This window comes from Apostichopus japonicus, chromosome 12 (assembly GCF_037975245.1).
Source record: "Apostichopus japonicus isolate 1M-3 chromosome 12, ASM3797524v1, whole genome shotgun sequence".
NCBI classification, from domain to species: domain Eukaryota; kingdom Metazoa; phylum Echinodermata; class Holothuroidea; order Aspidochirotida; family Stichopodidae; genus Apostichopus; species Apostichopus japonicus.
Genome location: NC_092572.1, coordinates 4,935,031 through 4,949,115, shown reverse-complemented (window position 1 = coordinate 4,949,115; position 14,085 = coordinate 4,935,031). Strand labels below are relative to the sequence as shown.

Below are 14,085 nucleotides of genomic sequence, written 5' to 3'. Positions count from 1 at the left end.
TGGTAATTGTGAGAGAAATCTACTACTATTGTATTATTTGAATATTTGTATAAGGTTGTTATAGCAACTGCGATTTTGTTTCTTTTGAGACAAGCGAGTGGTTGGTGATCAGTCTGAATTATGAATTCTCTACCAAAAAGGTACGGTTCAAATTATTGAACGGCCCACACTATAGCCACACCCTCTTTTTCTGTTACCGAATAACCCTTTTGTGCTTAACTTAATTGAAAAGCATCGGTTGAATATTAATGATAAGTGCTGCAGAGACAAATCCGTTTTCTATTTGAATGGTGGGAATTGGCTATATGATAATAATGTTAGTTTTAGGGATAGTTCACTTTTAGTAATACTCTATAACGAAAAGGGGTTCTGTTATTATCAGGTGGTAATGTGATCTTAATTAGAGCAGAGGGATTGAGTACATGATGTAAACTATTCATTTTTTACTGATAAGTGTATGCATCGTTGTAACTATTTTATTACAGTATACCATTTCCTGGGGGACGAAACTCAGTGCTCCGTTTTGTAGTAAAATAATGGGGAACGCTAATCCATTGTCTGTTTAGGTTAGAGAGGAGCCACGAGACGGAAGATCCGTGAGTAGCGGCCAACGTTGAGGCCCTCCATCCATTTGCAGTTTGTATTGGTCTATAGCGTCATTTATGGTTGTACAGCAAGAGAAAGTTATTTAAAAGAAATATCTACTAACGCCAGATTAGTTAGCAAGAGAATTATACTGGAGGAATAAACCGATTTCGTTAGGTTAAATGGAACATTTTCTGTTGATTGAAAGAAGGGCGCCAAGAACGTTAAGTAATTATATTATGTAAAAGAAAGTTAATGTAGCAAAGCAGCTTATATGGTAATTGCATCGTGCGATAATAAATTTTGTTATTATAGGCATGCTGTTACATTTCCTTTTTTACGTAAGTGTTGTAAGAACCCGAGTGGGAATTTATTATCCGAATTTCTCACGTCACATCCTCCCTTCCGGAAGAAAGTCGAAATCTTCCTTTATCCTCCAAACGATGTCGAATCCGTAGGTATACACATGCAGCGAATGGATAATTTTTATAGCAAAATAATCTCTTCGATTAGGCACATATATCGTAGTTCAACTGATTAACCCTAATATTGTGGTAAATTATGATATGTCCACAATGTATACCAATTGAACATGAAAGTATTCCAAGCATATTAGAAAACAATTCAAAAATATAAAATCATGTTTTTGGTAGTCTCCCTCGGGAACAGCAAAAATACACAAGATTAACTAAATTGGGATTTCTTTGAACTACGATAATGACATGCATTAATTAAAATTAGATTAATCATTAGGCAAGTTACAGATTATCATTCCAAACAATTTCAAAATAAGGTAAGAACTCTGCAACACGTTACCTTCTTGTTAAGTCATCCTGTCGACTTCTTAAATTAGTTAATCTCTATTTGTATCATGCTATATATTGTTTATAGTCTGAGGTTTGTTACATTGCAAATCAGACGTATTAAGAAGACAAAATGTTTGAAAGTGGCAGCAGTTACATAATGTTTGAAGTTGTAACATTACTGCTCGTTATTTTGTGAATCGGGAACCAAGTTTGTCTGCGGACAAGCTGATCCAGGGAACAGGTGTAAGGGTTGTACATCGCTTTTTGTCAAAAATAAAAGAAAAAGCTAGGGTGACCCCAAGATCCTTACAAGTTGCATTCATGAGGTAGTATATTATTCATTACATGTTGTGCTTAATATATATATTAAGGTTTAATATCAACGGAAAGTGACTCTATCCATCAAACTGTGGAAAATGAAGGTGAGTTTTAAAGAAACTAACGACATGCTTTAATGTTTCCGTTTTTTTTTATCTTGGTGGATTGTACAGTGTAATTGTTATGCAAATGGTAACGCATTCTTCTAACAATATTTAACAATGTTGATGCGTGGTCGCGTGATCAATTCACCATCTTTCTCCCTGTACTGAAGCGGTACTGTGGAACTTTATGGGTTATTCCTTTCTGACACAATATCTTGTTCATAACTGTTACTGTGATTTCTGCATGGCTGCCAAAATACATCAGTCGTTAACATGATGTCATTGATATTTTGTGTCATTAAATTATGTAATGTAGCAATAAATTTAACACTGACACGTCGTAGTCAACTATATTAAAACTGATTGAGCTCAGCCAACTGATTGTCTTATCTACTTCGGTCTGCAAAGTTTTCAAATTCAAACTATTTTAAAAGTTTGCTTTGCTCTTTATACCATGAAATAAATGATGGTACCAACGTTGTTAAATGCTTACATACCATGTTTTACCCTTTAATACTTATTCTACCAAATAGTTCCTGCCAGAATACACCAGTAATGTGGTCGTTAACATGATGTTAGTGTTAACGATAATAATATATAATACAGATGCCAGCTTCACTTACTTCATCGTTAATTGTTTACTTTGTCTCTGTAACATAAGTATTTATCTACAACTGGAAAGTATTTTATTCAGCTTCAGTTGGTCCAGAAAACCAGACAAAATTAAGCGGACTACACTGATAAGCTCTATTTAAAAGAGGGGGGGGGGGGGGTTAAATGCAACTCATATTAATAGTTGTATAAATGGTTTGAAGTGAACTTGGGTTAAACAATATACTGATGCAAACGTTGACTTTTGGAAATTTTACTTCAATTATTATCTTAAAGAATATTGTGCTCGCTTAATTTTTGATTGCAAGTTCATGGCAGATGATGTGGACACGCATAATGCATTCATTGATGAAGTCTTAATGCTTGGTCTGATTTTGAATTGTAAGAAGTTATTGATAACTTTAAAAGTCAAGTCATCTGGAATAATCATTATATTAAAGTCAATGACAAGGTAATATTTTATAAAACATGGTTTAATAATGGAATAAGATGCATCAATGATATCATTGATGAAAATTATCACTTTTTATCGTACTCAGACTTCAGAGAAAAGTATCATATTTACTGCCTTTTCCCTGTTTATTATGGGATAATTAGTGCCATCCCAGTTCACTGGAGAAGGTCATTTAGTTTAGCTCACACTGACACCTGTCAAGGTGTATAAGCAACTTATTTCACAGGCATTTACAAGTACTAGGTCGATTGTTAAATGAAATGTTAACTGCAATTTAAGTGAAAATCAATGGCACGTGATTTTCCAAACTCTCTTAAAATCCTTAAGAGAAACTAAGATCATTTATTTTCCGCAATTATAGGATCTAATTATATGTTATTTCTCATGAGGAAAACGGAAGACCCCGGTGTAATCTGTGCGGACGTAGAGATGAAACAATTGAGCATCTTTTCTTGGAATTTAATGTAATTCCTAGCAAAGAATTATTAATAGACAGATCGTTTTAAAAAAAAGATAGTTTCTCAGGATATCAACTTTTGCTGAAACATCCATTGAACTTTCCCATCTTTCATATCAAATACTACATTTTCCATAAAACGTTACAAAATGAAAATTTAAATGTGAATGAGTTTCTTTATAAATTTAAATTCGCATTACAGGTAGAAAAGCAATTAAGTAATTACAATTTTCCTGGTCATTTTCCTTATAGCATTTTAAGGCCTGCTTTATGGCCGGTGCCGATGGTTTTTGAGTAATAAGATTAATGTTAAAAGACTTTACTTATTAGTTTTGCATAAAATATAGCAGGTAATACCTGTTTGCTTCAAATTCCTTGTGTCTGTTTGAGAAACAAACAATATGTGCTGTTACTTTGCGGAAAGTATATTGAAATAAATGTTGGCAAGAAAAAAAGGGGTATATGAAATTTCCGTCAATGTGGAGACATTGTCACGAACATATTTCATGCAATAGATCATTGTATTGATTAATAAGGATAAACTATGCTTCATTGCAAAAACAAAGAATTTAACAGCAAATGCACTACGTAGTTACATTGATGCAATAATTTAATAAAATTGCTCAAGAACATTGCACCCATTCCAGTTAAACCGACCTGCAACTTGTTTACAATCGACGTTCCACAGAGAAACGTTAAAGAGCAGAAATCGGCATCGGCTCCATCAATATAGGTCATCCTTTAATGTCGTATTTCACAAACAAACTGTGAAAAACTTTTACAGAGCATGACAGCGAACTAGATAGGAAGCCTAAGTAAATATTTGACTTCATCAAGTCTCCCGTGGGTGGAATTATTTCCCAACATGACGGGAAGATTAAGATGGAAGACAAAACAAGTTTTTATGATCGTGGCATTTGATATGTGGCTTACATTTCATTATAACTGAAAACTATTCTGATGGCCCTGTTTTTGGTACCTCACAACAATATTTTTCCTGAACCAACTTTAGTTTTACATCATTCAAATGACATTACAGCAGATTTTGAAAAACGCTCTAAGAGGGTAGCATTTATTTCCAGAAAATGATGCAATGTATGATCGCATATATTACAAGCCAACTCACAAAAAGCAATGACGAAATTTCAGCTGAATCGAATAAAGACTGACGAAAATGGTAGTCATTCAAACACAGTGACAAAATGCGACAGAATTTCGGAAGAATCGCACGCTGACTTTCGCTTAACTGAAAGCTTTCAGCTGGGTTGCAAATGAGTGTCAGGGCGCAGTCACATATATGTCTAGGGGGAGAGGGTATCCCACACACCAACTGACAAACAAAATAATAAAACAAAAAACCCACACATGACAGTACATGACATGTTAACTTATGTGTATACATACCAACATGAATGGCTGAATTACTATAACATTGTTTCAAAACATTTAAAACGATTCCTAAGTATAGCACAACTTTGCACATACACACACTTCATTTTACCATATTTTCTCAAAACGGGGGGGGGGGGGACTTTAGGAAACCCCTCCACCATCACGTCACATTTTATTTTTTACGAAAGACATGTTTGTTGAATTACATACGTTTCATGCCTATTATGCAAGGGGTTATGCATTTTAGCTAAAGAGAGGTAAAACACAATATATACGCCAAATCGTACGGTTGTTAATTGTGAGATAAAGCTACTTCTTTTGTATTATTGTATTATTTGAATATTTATTTTGAGTCGTTACAGCAACTGAAGAAAGCACATTAAATGGACCGGACCTTTAAAGATGGGGAAGGGGCACGTGGACCAGTTAAATAAATGCCAACAACGGAGATAAATCAATTCTAACTGTTATTGACGTTTTCCTAGAAGAATATAATATCTTAAATCTCCACTGTTGGAGATTATCTCCTGCCTCTTGTGCTGCCTCGCGGTCTCCTTTTCGTAGGTGCCATTCTGTAAGGGCCCAATCTCGTTTGACACCAGAAACGAATTTGAATGCACACATTTTGAAAATGTTTGCTCATTGATGAAATTGAATGGTTGACCAGCCTCGGCGTCTGGCTTTGACGACATTGAATGAACTTAGTGAATTTGAATGATCTTACTTGTAGAGTGAATGCTCAAGTGCTGAAAGTGAATGACCCATTTTAACCTTTGAATACTGGTGTAGCCCAGCATTTTTTCAAACGAAATTGAATGAGCCTGGTATTAACTTGAATGAATTTTTGTTGAAATTGGCCGGAAAAACCTATAATTAAATAGACAAAAATATTACCTTAATGGCAGGGTATACTTTTGGTAATTGTCAAAGACAGTATCCTCAATTTGTGTATCCCAGCTTATGCATAAAATAACAAACCTGTGAAAATTTGGGCTCAATCGGTTATCGAAGTTGCAAGAAAATATCGAAAGAATAAACACCCGTGGTTGCATACAGAATTGTGTGCTCTCAGATTCAAATGTCTGAGTGATAAACTATCTCTTTCTCTAAAAATATACATTACTACAAAGGGGTCGTACCTAACAATGTTTAACAATATCAACAGCTCCCCAAAGCTTTTCATATCAAGTAAGTGTTTATGGTTATTATCGTGTGCTCATTAACTTAAAATTACAAAATTACACCCTGCCTTTAAAGGACAGCTTGAAAGAAATCAGCAGCCAGTCAATTCTCTGAAATTCGTTTTAAATGTTTTCAATCAATAAGGAAATTTACTTAACACCCGAACTTACTTTTTTGTTGCAAAATGTAGGTCAAAGCAGCACCCTAAAAAAAGAAGTCAAAGTATTGCCATTTTGACGCGGTCAGGGCCCAATTTCATAGCACTGCTTAACGGTAAGCAAATTTTCGTGGTTACTGTAGCAGAACATTTGCTAAGTCGTAAGTGTATTTCACAGGTTAGCAAGAAAATAAGGAAGCCATCTTGTACGTTCACCATGGGTTTGCATTGTGACGTCAATCATTTTCGTGCAGTAAGCATCGGAATGTTGACATGCTTTAACATGTGCTTTCGGTAATCAGCGCTATGAAATGGAAATCTCGCAGTAAGCACAAAATTGCCCGTTTACAGCTTTATGAAATTGGGCCCAGATGTGTATCTAGATTTTCAAAACCTCGAGTTGGGGCCAACTTAAAATTCAGATGTGTAAAATATCAAAATTACAATTAAATGATAAACAAACAAATTATAATTGAGTTTAAATATCATTCCCGTTAACAATTTTTGCTCAAGTAGCTGTTTAATTTCATTGAATTAATATTGAACATTAGTTACTTTACGTGAATCAATACCAATGCAGTTTGCTCTAAGGTACGGCCCGGTGAGCACCCCTTCCGACAACGTTTCATTTGTAGACAGGCGGCCCACGTCTCGGAGGTTGTTGTCTCCCTGTACCATTCTCCGCCATTCGCCATCTTGAATCTCACCATCCATTGCTTCATGGTCAATGAGGTTTGCGGGAATATATCGAGGATTTTCCTGGTTTCTAGAGAATGTAATGAATGTTATCCGAGTTTATCAATGTGCGGTCTTATCATTCCCAAGCACATCAAATAGAGAAAGAGGCGGGGAGAAAGAGCCGGAGAGGAGTGGCGGCGATAGGCCTACACATAAGCATGTAACAATAAACCATCTATTTCTATATATGTTAAACATTTAGGCCTATCTGAAAAAAGATACCATGCCTATATATTCGGAAATAGTTTACTAGCACAAAGGAAGAAACGAATTTGAAACGGACATTTACAGATTTGAAATTTATGTATATACATTTCCCAATCATCATAGGCAGTTTGTCGCTTCCACAGCATTACACACTAATTCTTGTGCTGCATCGATTGGTCGACGAAAGATCCGCCAACGTGCAGCGAGAATGCCGAATGCATTCTCTACTATTCGTCTTGCTCTGCTGAGTCGATAATTATATATCATGTGTTCATGGGCCAAGTTTGATCCTGTTCAGCAGATGAGGAAAAATATAAATTTTATGTCCTTTGATCGCAGAAAAAAAAAACACAAGAAGAAAAAAAAGTACATTCTACAACTATCAAACGTTTTAAATGAGCATTCCGAATATTGTTTTATTTCAAAGTAGAAGAATTATAAATATTGTTCTAAGTAAGTAAGTTTCATTGAAAGCAAATAATAGATAGCATTTATGAAAGAAAAATCAGACGCTGGAAAACACTGGAACCCGTGGCAAGAGATTCATCTGGTAACAAAACTTGTGAGTTGCATACCTGGGAAAGGTCTCATCAGATTCGGCTCCAATGGGAAAGCTTCGTTCCCAACAAACACCGGCCTCACTATTGTGTTGGTTCCTGGGAGTGCTCTTGGATCTGGGATGTTGAGTGTACCAGTGTTCAACTGCTTCCCAAATTTGCTTTCACTGAATACCCCACCATCACTCTCTCGTTCAAATGCACCAATGTCAACTTGTATTTTGTATGCACAATTTGTATTGTGCATCTACAACTGCCATCAGTAAGAGTATAGAGAATGTTCCCTTGTAGTTGTCACTTCCTGCAAAATTGTAAAACAAATTTATATTCGCAAATAAACGGGACTGACGTGTGTTTGCCATCTAGACTATGGTCAATTTGAGCAAGCCTTGCTTTTTAATGGACCTTCAGCAGTATCGCAGTATCGTACTGTTATGTCATTGTGCTTTTTATCACCTTGATGCTTTAAAATGTTATTAAATCCCTTTGATAATGCGGGAAATAAACAAACCAAGAACAAGAACATGCCTCGCGTTCGTCTTCGTGTCTGTAATTTTCAATAATAGGCCTTCTATGATCGTTATAATAGTTCTAATCTTAGGCCCTGTAGTTTTAGATTAATCTACGAGACAGTGTTTCTGGTGTAGAAAGTTTGGCGATATATTTTAAATCCATGAAGTTACAACCCCAAAATTGATAAAATTCAAAAACATTCAAACCAACCTGACTTTGCAGGTGCCCCTACAACAACATGTTTGCCATCAAGACGCATAGGAAAGTTCCAGTACGACCAGAACTCTCTACACTGTTAAAAAAAAATTCTGTTAAAATACAGAATTTCTCTGGCAGCAGAGTTTCCAGGAAATGTCTGTTATTTCCAACTGCAGATAATCTATGTAAAATAAACAGTCTAAAACTGTTATTAATACAGTTTATTTCTTTCATTATAACAGTTTTTGTCCGTAAACTTACTGTACGACGACCGTTATTTTACACCATATTCTATGTAAAATAAACAGTCTGAAACTGTTATTTATACAGTTTTCTCCCCCAATTATAAAAGTTTCTGTCCGTAAAATTACTGTACGTCAACCGTTATTTTACACCATATTCTATGTAAAATAAACAGTCTGAAACTGTTATTTACACAGTTTTTCCCCCAATTATAACAGTTTCTGTCCGTAAAATCACTGTACGTCAACCGTTATTTTACACCATATTCTATGTAAAATAAACAGTCTAAAACTGTTATTATACAGTTTTTATTTTGCATTATAAAAGTCTTTGTCCGTAAAATTACTGTACGACAACCGTAATTTTACACTGAATTCTATGTTAAATACACAGTATGATAGCGTAATTCATACAGTTTTTCTTTGCATTATAAAAGTTTTCATCCGTAAATTACTATATGATAGCCGTTATTTTACACTACATTCTATGTAAAATAAACAGTCTGAAATGGTTATTTACACAGTTTTTCTTGAAATACAGTATGTCTTTTTCTCTGTAAAATAACTGTATTGTGACTTTTAATTGACTGTATCTTTTAGGTAAAGTCTAGTCTTTAATGTTATCTATAGTCTTTTTCCTTGCAATAAATAGGTCTTTGTCTGTAAAATTGGCTGTCAGATGGAATTACTATTATCAGTGAGATTATAAAATAAAAACAACTTATTGTTCTCTGAAACTTTTATTTACAACTTTAAAACTTGTTGAAACATATTTTTGAACGTCAAAACCTTTAAAGTAATATATAAGACTGAACATCATAAGGCAATCTCTTATTGATGGCTGGGTATTTGCTGGGTGCCCCAGCCTTTCTTTTGGAAAAGGTTTTGTTATACAGACGATACTTTCATTGTTTGGAAATATACTGATAAGTCTGTATGTGGCCATATTTGTCTCTTCGGCCACTTCAGGAAATCCTGGATCAGCCACTGAAAGTTTTCACAATTGACTGATCATAAAACACTAAGCTTTGACACCTGCTAGTTCCTGGCCCTTTCATTGCTCTACAACAAAGTTCCTTTCCCTCTTATTTACAGATGCACTTGAAGTATGCAAAGTTCACTCAAGGTCACTGTATTATGTGACCACAGAAACTTAGGTGTCTTCACTATTCTTCACTTAACTTTATTACAACTATGTTCATTTCATGTATTTTTAAATGTTCTAGCAGTATTAAATATATCGCTCATATACCATATTCACTTTAATGGGCATATCAATGTTCACAGAAAATTAATACCTGTAACTGTGGTAACTCCTCTATTGCTGATAAGGATTGTATACTTTTTCTAATTTTCGTGACCTTCTTTAGCCCTTAAAGTTCAAAGTGGAAGTTAAAGACAAGGATATGTTACAATAGGTAAGAATAAAGATTAACTAATCTGTTAACCAAAGATATTGTAAATCATCTGATCAAAAGATATATAAACAATGATTTGACCTTTGTACCCGTAAATGATTAAAAAAGTTGTCCTTATATTCCTATGCTTCTGCTTGAGTGGAAGGAGCAGTTTTATGAAAAGATTTCATGTTAAAATTTAGCATAGAGATTTTATATTTTGACAACAAAATATAATTTAGATACCAAGCTTATAGCATTAACAAAATGAACAGAATGACTTGACATCTGAAACTATTATGGATTCAAAACTTTTCTAACATTTGTGAACCTGCTTGGAAGAGTTTCAGAGTTTATGGAGTTATTGGAAAGGTGTCATAATAGCACCAAATATTAGTCTTTAACAAGTTTGTCAACAAGTGAAACCTTGTAAATATCCACCAACAAAGTTAAACACAATAGTTTGAACTCTGTATAAATGTTTAACTGTTCATTTGTAAATGAGACTTCTCTGTAGCTGGAGAGTCTATGGTTCCAGTTAAGGAGGCTCAAGAGGCTCGCTAACATTTTCTCAACTAGGAACACCTTAAATCAACTAAGTGATCTAGATTTATAATTCAACGTTACCAAATTGTCAGACTAATGTGACGAATCATGGGAAGTGCCTGAAAAGCATTTAGACTGTCCAATCTGACTCAAATTCTTTCAGGTTTCCAACCAAAGCCAAAATTTTTGGGTTGACAGGATAGCTCTTCTTGGATTTGGGGGTCTTTCTTCCCTTTTCTGGATTCAATCCAACAAAGCAGCTGCAAAGAGGAGCAAAAATTAGAACTGTGAAATCATAAAGTTCAAATAAGTTAGCAATTATTAAACCATTTAACAATTAATTTCCTTTGGTCTCAAATTTACACTACAGTATGACATACATGATAGTAAGATATGGTCAAAATATGTGATGTGACACAACTCAGTTTCCAATTGTATGTGTGCTCACTGGTGTTGATAGAAGCAATTGAGATGGATACCTGTCTTAATTTACAAGCCTTTGGAATTCAACAGTTTTCTAGGAAATCATGATCTGAAAAGAAGAGCTAATTTGTGAATCCTCTTTTAATTTCAATTTTGTTCAGTTTAAGCTGATACCCTATAGTTGTAACAAATTGTGAAGGTGTTCTCAGTAATTAACCAAACTCATACATTCCCACCCTTCTCCAAAATAATAAAACATGCCATTCAACTATTTACACTAACTTTCCATTGGTGAAAATTATGTAAAGGTCATCAATGTTTACAAAAGGTTACCAAAGCTGCTGTTATTCTTGGACCACAACAAATAGTACAAAATAAGTAAATCAGCTGTAACTGAGAACAGAGTATGATTTATTTCAATGATCTGCCCAGGAGTTGAGTTAATTGCAATTTGTTGATTTTTTTTCTAAATTGGTACCTTTATGATCGGCTGATCTTTTGAAGGTGGCTAATAATATGCATTCACTCTTACATTCCATGTCAAGGGAATGTCCACACAAAATAACAATGGTTAACTATTACTAGGGTACTTTCAGCCTACTCACCGCTGGATAAACTCCATTAAAGTTGCACCTTCAGATGGATACTCAATGTTTAAGATGAAAAACATTGCAAACAGCATGATCATTGCACTTTCAAAAGTTTGAATGTGGTCATTAACAATAACCATATCTACTGCCAACATAAACTTTCTTCCAGTGTACATGTTTGGACCTGCAAAAAATAAATATCAATTAGAACTATTAAGAGAATGTTCATTTAAAGTTAATGCCACTGCTATGACTACCACTACTTTACAGTTGCAGCGTGAATATACTCCAACTCGCGTGTACTAATGGGTCATTATTTTTTTATTCAATATTATTTTTACCGGTATTCAAGGTTTGTTTCGGATGTATTTCGATATATTCGTTGATGGCAGATTTCATTTTTGTCGGTGTGGATATGAAAGAAAAAACGGTTTATCTGATATATCGATTTACTGAGGCACCCTAGATCAGCAACACAAAAATGACATTGAAAATGTTGCAATGGTCAACCAAAATGTTTTTACCACATATGAAGTCAAAAATGGGCTATAGTTCTTGAGTTTCATGTTACATGCTGAGCATCAAATGCACACATACATGCTGAATTGATGCTGTAACAGAGTTTTCCCAGTTAAATCTCAGATTGACCCATGACTTTGTCTTCCACAGGTGATAGTGCACTATGAGGTGTCATTGACACACTTGCCAACATATAACTTCCTAGGTTTCTTTAATCAAAGATTCTCAAATTTTGACCACTGTTGATTCAAGTGACCACACCTACATACCACATGAGATCTGTCCAAGATTCCCTTCTTGAGATATCATGTTTACAAAGTATTCACAGTTTCACCTCTGTTGACCCCAAATGATCTTTGACCTTTGCCAAAAACAATAGGCTTCTTGTACTCTATCGGGTACACCCACATGCCAACTATGAAATCTATCTAAGCTTCCTTTCATGAGAAATTGTGTTTACAAGGTAGGCATCAGTAAAATACATACACACGCACAAATACTCACCATCACAAATTTCAAAGGTTACAACTATCATCCAAACCAAAAAGGGGAAAAAGAGCAGTGTATATGTACTGGAGGAAATGCATATTAGAGCAAAATCCTCCAAATGCTTCTCACCTTGAATAATGATGCATGGGAATGTTGACTTCAGATCCTTAGTAATATTCTGCACAGTACTGGTTTCCTGAACATAATGTAAATGTAGGAACATTAAAATTGTTTGGAATACTTATCTTATTATGTGGGACAAAACATTCAAGATGCCATCTGGGAAAACAGTAGTATCTTCCAAAGCATAACATAAAATAAATGAAACTGAGGGACAATATGCATCCCTGAAATCAAAATGATGACAATGGGGAAGATCTTAATCAACTGATGGCATATGATGTACTGAACTTTGGACTTCAGAGTCCCAATACACAACAATTACAGCTGACCTACAAACAGTGAACATCGCAGAGGAATATCGTTATAAAGTCAATCAACTTGACCAATACATCTACATAACTGTAAGTGTAAGAACGACAAACCAGAGAAAAACACAGACAAATAGTGCTATTCTGATAGTGCTAGTTCACAAATAGTGCTAGTTCACAAGCTTAATGATTTATAAAGGTAGCTTCTTCTTACCTTTGCAAGGTAGAAAAGATCATCCCATTTATCTCCAAGGTGATTGCAGAGGAGGAGAATAAGTCCTGGAACATCAGGGGAATGATCACCACTTTCCTTCTTAGCACTCTCCACATCAGCTATTATATTTTGCACCTCCTTCTTCTTCTTTGCTGACACTTGCAGAAACTTCTGAATTCAACTGATTTCAGTTTGATGCCCACTAAATCTTCAAAATGTCCCATCATCCCAACCTCCTCAAACAAGAAAGGATATTCATCAAGGAGAGCACATACAGGGACTTGCTGACTGTTTATCTTGGCACGGATGGTTGGAAATACATTTTTCATAAGGAAAACAAACTCATTGTCATCCCATATGTTAAGTTCATGCATCACCTTTAAGTCATCTGTCTTTTTTCTCTGCGTGTCTCGATCCTCCCCTTCAGGTAGGTCCTCTGGTTGCCAGTTTTTGCAGCCATATGAGGTGCTGAGTTTACGCTTCTTTGTTAGTGCTTCATTCTGTTCACCCTCTACAAACAGGGGGTAACCAACATTTAGGTGAAATTTGCCTCTATTGAGATTGCTCATACGGTTTTCCAACTGTGTAAGAAGGGATGCATATCCACTACCAACAACAAGTCCTTCAATGTCATCTTTAAAGGGTTCTGGAAACTCACGAACGATCTTCTGTGCAATAATAGAAAGGTGCTTTCGTCCTGGACTTGACTCAACTTTCATTATATATGTCATTGCATAATATTCTGATCTTTGGGAGTGGGTCTCTGTTTCTTCTGGAGTGATTTTGTGAGGCTTTTAGGCATTTTATCCCAATCAACTTTAAATGACTCTGCCCAATCTGCAATTACCACTGCTGGACTTGATCCTCCTGAACTGGGCACCCAGCTGCATCCTGGTGAACTGGCCACAGAGTCGGGTTCAGATGATTGTGAAGATGCTGATCCAAGCAACTTTT

The 14,085-nt window shown here is 35.2% G+C and overlaps 1 long non-coding RNA gene across 1 annotated transcript; it reads right to left on the bottom strand.

Annotated features, from left to right (window-relative positions):
* Positions 1-9,175: 9,175 nt before the first annotated feature.
* Positions 9,176-13,876, bottom strand: LOC139977507 (uncharacterized). The gene is made up of 4 exons (XR_011796565.1): positions 13,132-13,876; positions 12,616-12,682; positions 11,494-11,662; positions 9,176-10,725 (listed from the first exon to the last, which is right to left on the bottom strand). It is a non-coding gene; the product is annotated as an uncharacterized lncRNA (long non-coding RNA).
* Positions 13,877-14,085: the final 209 nt, after the last annotated feature.